Consider the following 7641-nt stretch of genomic DNA (forward strand, 5'->3'; position numbering starts at 1 on the left):
AAACGGAAAGACATTTTCGACCAATTTGTATATGACAATTTTCCTTCATTAATCCGGAAGAATTTTGAGGAAATTTTGTTTGGTCTTCAATAACTTAAATCGTATGGATCGCTTTGCAATTACGACAAATAAACGAGTATCAGCATTATGAAGAACTCTTTCGACGCAAACGAAGTCAAATGTTTGCTTTTGGAATTTTCTAAAGAAGATGGATTGTTAAGTATGTAAGATCTTGCCAAACATACTGTCCATTGGCCTTTTTCTCAGCGTTTTTTCTGTTCTAAAATTTGTCTTCGTTGAAAAGTTGGCTGTCCAAAACATTCTTTAAGGTTTTCTTGTGTATACTCTACGTAGGTTGCCTTTTATATTTAGGGTTTTGACAACCCTAGCGTTGCAATCTAGAAACTCACAACTTGGACATTTTTGTTGGTATGCATACTAAGAAAGTTTTGACATAAGAGTGCCATTTATGCTTATTGCAGTAGTTTAAAATGTTCATCTCTTCCAAACAATGGAATTAAGCCAAGCACATTTTCGCCCTCTTACAACTTTCTATGTTGATTAACTCAGCAGCAGTGAATCGATGAGCTTAAACCAACTTTCGGCGATGAAGTTCCATCAAGTACCAACGTTTGTCGATGGTATGGTGCATTCAATCGAAGTCGTAGATCACTTCAAGTCGAATTTCGTGAAGATCGTTTAAAAACAAATGTTCTTCCGTAAACTATTGATGCCGTGAACAAACTGATATTGCAAGATCGTCATATGACCACATTCACATTCGTGCCACTACTTAATTCCACCTTCATAATAACAATTTTCCTGAATTAACACCAAACTTCTTAAAGACTTGAATAGTACAAACAAAACCAAAAATACGACAGTATTGCAACGAAAGTGAAGCTACAGTTGAGTCGCAAACAAAACGAAAGAAATTTCATTACAAATGAGAATGTGTTAGTAAATCCGCAAACGGCATAAATCCATTTGAAATATGATTAGTATGGCAACATATCATAATCTGGCTGTCAAGCAGCGGCAACTAGCTCAACGCAAATATACACACACATAGCAGGTGCTTATATATACACACATATAATACCAAACATACACAAAGCCTGTGGAGGCGAAGGTAAAACAGTAAGCGGTGAAGGCGTGCAACAGTCAACCTGAGTCACCGAAACACCTGCCGCTAGAAGCCGGCAATTCATGGAGCAAATTTGCCACTGGAGGCATGCTGAGGAATACTCGCACACACGCAACCATATACAAGAACAGCACACACACATGCTTATGCCTGTACAATGGATAAGTTGAAAACGAGTTGGCGAAGTGTTTGATGCGTGTGAATTTCTATGCATATGTGAATGTATGAGTAAGTTAGTATGTGCATATATATAATATATATTATATTTATATGTAAGTGTATGTGTTCGCTGCACGCATTCTCAACGGTATTTTTGCGTGTCATCAACATTTTTCTTTCCGACGCTCGCACATTTTCCCATTATTTCCGTTCATCCTTTCAGCCGATGGCTGCCGCCGCCGCCGTCGCATTCATATACATTTTCATCAATTTATTTTTATTATATCTATATTTCCTTTGCGCGTCGCAGGCTTCGAGTGCCATTGACAGGCTTTGACGGCGACGCGCTGCTAATCTTCGTAATTTCAGTTGCGCTGCTTGTTTACATAGCGCTGGTATTGTTGTTGGTGTTGCCGCTGTTGCTCAGGAGTATCTTCACGACGTGATTTGTTGCATATACTGTTATAGTTGTTGTTATTGTTGACGTTAAGGTTAAGTTAAACACAAAGCCACAGCGTTTGAATGCCCAGTTTATCTTCATAGAATTCAACCGCACAATGCGCCTCAGGTATATTCACCGTATGTATATGTGTATGTAAAGGTATTCATATGTGTATGTGTATGCTGTGTGCTAAGTGTGGCGGATTTTAAGCGTAGTACAAGTGCTTTTTTACGCTTTTTATGAAGCCTCGCCTGAATGAATTGCTTTCAGTAATTTCTCCTCTTTTTGTGGGAAAATCTGCGCCGCAGGTGGCATATTACCTGCGTGGGAATGCGCGTGCACACGTGTGTTCACGAATGCCCATGCATGCCACACATGCGACCATATGAAAAAATTTAAGTGTGAAATTCCGCAAATATGCGCTGCAATTTCCATGAACTTACGAAAAAAATGTAATCAATGAATTATTACTTCCTTCTTTTGACTTATGTGATGGATGGTGAGCATGGGTTAAGTTTCGTAATTTCTTGTAATTTTAATTCTTAAATATAAATCATTATATTTCAGTTCATACTTATATGAACTGGCGCTGGTCCGGCATCGATACAAGCAAAAGCCCTTTGACCCAAGATCGATCGCAAGAGATCAAGTGATCTCTTTGCCCTCAGTAAGTCTAGCCTATCCCGAATAGAAATTAAACGCCTGTGCGAATTTGTATTCAGTACCAAGCGTTATTAACGTAATTTAAAAGTTCGAACACAGGAGTTCTTCTTTCCTAAGACATCACGAAAGGTCTACGTTTAGCAGTCCACGTGGGATCTAACATAATCTAACCTAGATTATGCAAACAGGTAATAATTAGACACTCATCAGGCAATTCCTCGTTTAATATCATCTATTCATAAGCCAAAATTCGTTCGAGTTGCTCCTACCGGAGACAGATGGGAGCACAATTCCCTTAAGCTGCTCCAGACCATCCAGATCCTTCAAGAGTTGTTTGAAGCTATGTATACTAGAGGAACACCGCACAACTGTGAAATCACGAGGTGTTTCTTTTTTGTTTCTAAGTGTACATGATTAACGTAGTAGATTACTAACAATAGTAAAAGTACCGGAAGGAATATCAGAGAATCCTCGAACAGCCTTTGGAAGTAGTCTTATTATCCTAAACATTAAATCGACATAATTTTTTTCTAACCGTTGTGTTGGCATCAGAGAGATAGCAGAGAATCTCAACATCTTTTATGGATAGACTCGCGTATCAAACGACGTAAATATTTTGCAATAACCAAAATACATTCATCTAGCGCATCTTGTATGAATACGCTCAAAAAATGAGTAGAATCTGTTAAATTTGCCACATAGTTGTTAGCAGTTTAATTATTCATCAATATTTATTTTTTCGCCTTCAAAGCAATCCCCACTAGATGTTGTACACTCATGCCAACGATTTTTCCAGTCATTGAAACACTTTTCATAAGCACTTTTCGGTATGGTTTTCACCTCCTTCAACGAATTTTGTTTTACTTTATCGGGACGAGTTCAGCAAGAACGCGTTTCATACCCAAAATATCTACCGAAATCGTTCGTATAAATATGCAAGAGATGTCGGGTTCTTTTGCCATCCCTCTAACGCTCTCCTGACAATTTTCAAGCAACAAATCTTAACTTTTATTTGCTGTTCGTCAGTTAAAGAGGTCGAAGGTCGTCCAGTACGAGGTATGTCTTCAACGATCTCTCGACCGTCTTTGAAGGCTTTGTATCATTCGTAGGCTTATGTTTTTGATTAAGCTGAATCACCATAAGCCTTTTCCAATATTCGCAACGAATCTGCATATGAAATTTGCTTAGAAACACAAAGTTTGAGACAAATTCTTTGTAGGATATTTTAATCAATTGTAAAAATCGCAACGCACCACCGAGTTGTAGCGACGTAAGCAGCTGTTGTAAACAAACTGGTTGACAGATTGCGCTTATATTTGGCATAGTAATTAAGGACAGTCCTACCAACTTAGTAAAATACATTTTTTGGGAATATCATTTACCCGGGGAATTTAAATGATGGATACTTTTTTGTCACAATGTATATTAAACTGATCAGCCTGACGAGCTGCGTCAATTTGGCCATGTTCTGCTGTCTTCTCGTTTGTATATATGCGAACTGGTCCTTACGTCTTTGAGATATTGATCTGAAATTTTGCACACTATCTTTTCTCCACAAGAAGCTGTTCTTTGTAGGAACCGCCCTAATTGGACCACTACCGCATATGGCTGCTACATACTACTGTGCCCAAAAAATAAGAAAAAGGTGACATTTGAATTTAAACTGCGCGTGTGAAAAGATTTGGACAATTATTTTTTTTTTTAGGTTGCTAGTACTGTCAGTCACATTTATGTCAAATTTCATGTCAAAATATTCATTAGTGTTTGAGATACGTGTCGTTTTGTGAGCTGCTAAAAGTGAGTTTTTCGTTTTTTGCGATGTCGAAATTTGTTGAGAAAAGAATTGGCATTAAATTTTTTTACGGAATCAATTTTCTGCTGCGGATACGTTGAGGATGATGCAGAAAGCCTTTGGTGATGAGGCTATGTCTAAAAAAAATGTTTACAAGTGATATAGTGAGTTCCAAACCGGCCGTGAACGTGTCGAAGACGAAGAGCGTCCAGAGCGACCATCAACCTCTACCGACGAAGCTCACGTTCAACAAATCAAAGATTTGGTGTTGAAAAACCGTCGATTAACAATTAGAGACTTTGCTGATGAAGTTGGCATATCGAAAGGCTCAGCCAATACCATTTTGAAGGATGTTTTGGGCCTCAAGCGCGTCAAATCTCGACTGGTACCGAAAACATTGAAGTTTTTGGAAAAAAGGCGTCGCGTTGAAGTGTGTGAAATGATGCTTTCCGACTACCAGGGTGTCATGAAACGCATTATAACTGGCGATGAGACTTGGATCTATGCTTACGACCCCGAAACAACTGATCAATCGAGCGAATATCGTGCCAAAAGAGAGCCGAGACCAAAAAGATCGCGCCAAAGTCGCTCAAAAATCAAGGTCATGTTGACTGTTTTCTTCGATTATCGTGGTGTTGTGCATTATGAATTCCTTCCAACCGGTCAAACAGTCAACAAGGAATATTATTTGACCGTTATGCGTCGTTTGCGTAACGCTATCCACCTAAAAAGGCCGGAATTGTGGAAAGACAATTCTTGGTTTTTACACCACGATAATGCACCATCCCATACTGCTCCCGTAATTCGTGATCATTTCGCCAAAAACTCAACCCATATCGTTCCGGAAGCACCGCATTCACCTGATCTGGCGCCGTGCGACTTCTGGCTGTTCACCAAGCTCAAAATACCGCACTGGGGACACCGTTTTTATACGATAGAGGAGATTCAAGCCGCAGCGAAGACGGAACTGACGGCCATCCCGGAAAGTGACTACAACCAGTGTTTCGAAGATTGGAAAATCCGTTAGAATTAGTGCATTGCATCGGGAGGGGATTACTTTCAAGAGGATGAAATTGATTTGGAAGAATAAATAAAGAATTTTCAAAATAAATACAATGTCACCTTATTTTTTGGGCACAGTAGTAAGTCGATTGGAATCAAATTTTTGTACGGAAAACTTTTTGATTTGACGAGACATCTTCGAAAAAATCGGCAAGGATTATTGTCTAAGGCAATGACGCACTGTTTCAAGAAGCTGTTGAGATCGGTTCACTATAATATAACTGTATCTGCCATACAAGCTGGACGATCGCAATCAAGGGCTTCTACGGAAGACTTTTTCAACTTATAGCTTCGAATCAACCGAAATTAACATTCGGAACTATGATTAACATGATTAAGTCGAGGTGTGATATTTATTTTTCTCAAACCTGAAGGCCTAAACATATAGTAATGTTCCAGATCGCTTTAGAACTTTTAGTTTAATCTATTTTTAAATCTTATAAAAGTACAGCAAAATGTTTTTATTCAATTTCGCTTGTCCGAGTTAGGAGGCGTGGTGTTGATACAGGTGTTTATATGTGTATATATATTTATGTATTTCACATTTCCGCTTACCTTTCCGTTCTCGTATGACATAATGTCCTGTTGGTTCATGTTAAACTCCACGCCGCGAACTGCGCTTATTGTCAGTGCCGCGAAAGTGATTCACATCTGAAGACATACAGTACTGAACTGAAATCTACAACACATATATGCATATATATACATAAAGTATATTTATGTGTTTGTGTAAATATATGCTGGCAAAGAGGTAAATGCGCGCCTGAAATGCTTTCCACATTCTTGCACGTCACTCAGCGTGGAGCTCAAAACACTGGTGGCTTGTCTTTTAAAAATTCAGCATTGCTTTTAAGCTCATCATCGACGAGCTGTCTACGCAGTGTTTACGCAACTTTTATACTCTTGCAACATGTTGCTACAGTGTATAATAGTTTTGTTCACCTAACGGTTGCACGTAACAGCTAAAACTAAGCGAGATAGATATAGGATTATGTATATATAAATGATCGAGGTGACGAGGCGAGTTGAAATTCGAGTGACTGTCTGTCCCTCGGTCCATCCATCTTTCCGTGCAAGCTATAACTTGAGTAAAAATTAAAATATCTTGATGAAACTTGGTAGGCCCGTTCCCAGGCAAAAAGAAAGTACGAGTTCGTGGATGGACGTAATCAGACCACTGTCACGCTTACAAATGTCATTAACGGAAAACGAATAACTATCACAGTTAAGCACTAAATTAAAACATAAAATCTGATTTGGCACAGGGATCAAACATTTTTGAAAAAGTGGGCATGGCCCCGCCTTCTATAAGTTTAATGCATATATCTCCTAAACGACTTAAGCTACAACAACCAAGTTTGATCAGCGCAAATATTATAAGAACTCCTATCGACAATGTGAAAATGGATCAAATCGGATTATAACTCCGCTCACTCCCCATATAACGGTATGGTTAAAAACTACTAAAAGCGCGATAAATCAATAACTAAACATGCCACAGGCATTGAATTTTACCAACGAGAGTGTATTAGAGGCTTTTAATAGAGCCGGGTTCAAAATTGGATGACGGGCGTGGCAATGACCACTTTTATGTGAAATCGCATAACTCGAGATCTGTCTGAGCGATTTCAACAAAATTTGGTAAGTAACATTCCTCTAACATTCTTATCTTACATTGTGAAAATAGGCGAAATTGGACCTCAACATAATACAATTTTAAATTCCTTTTGGTTCATTCACTTCTCAGTACACAAATCAAGAATTACTGAATATATCAACATAAAGCTTTGCATGAATATTGCATTTGAGGTGTGCCACTTTATGAATAAAAATTGTTCGTAAATCGAACCATACCTGTTCAGGCCCATAGATACTCAATATGTGGTCTTAGTCCTTATAGTCGTCTTTTAGCCGAAAATATCGATAAATGTGTGAGATATATAATTTCAATTAAGACAGCTTCCTTTCCTGATAGTCTTGTATCAATATCATCCTCCTTTAGCCCCCATATACCTAAAATAAAGATTTTCGAATTTCTGGCTGACTTTATACCGCATATATCGGCCAATATATGAGTTATCTTAATAAAATCGAGAGAACGTGCTTTTCTTATAAAGTGAATGTTTGTACTGAGAGTTAATAAAATTGGTTGAAAACTCGCTCAGACCCTTATATACCTGAAGGTACTTCCCCGGCCTTAATCCTTGCAAGTTGCAAGAGTAAAATAATGTTCGGTTATACCCGAACTTAGCTCTTGCTTACCTGTTTTCATTATTTTTATTTCGTTTTTGTTGCTTTTTTTGCTTGTGGAAAAGTCAATTTTTCAATAAATTTTCACTTCCAAAAAGGAACTCGGCAAGACATAAGCGCTCGCAG

The sequence above is a fragment of the Bactrocera tryoni genome, chromosome 1 (genome assembly GCF_016617805.1).
Source record: "Bactrocera tryoni isolate S06 chromosome 1, CSIRO_BtryS06_freeze2, whole genome shotgun sequence".
In the NCBI taxonomy this organism is placed as follows: Eukaryota; Metazoa; Arthropoda; class Insecta; order Diptera; family Tephritidae; genus Bactrocera; species Bactrocera tryoni.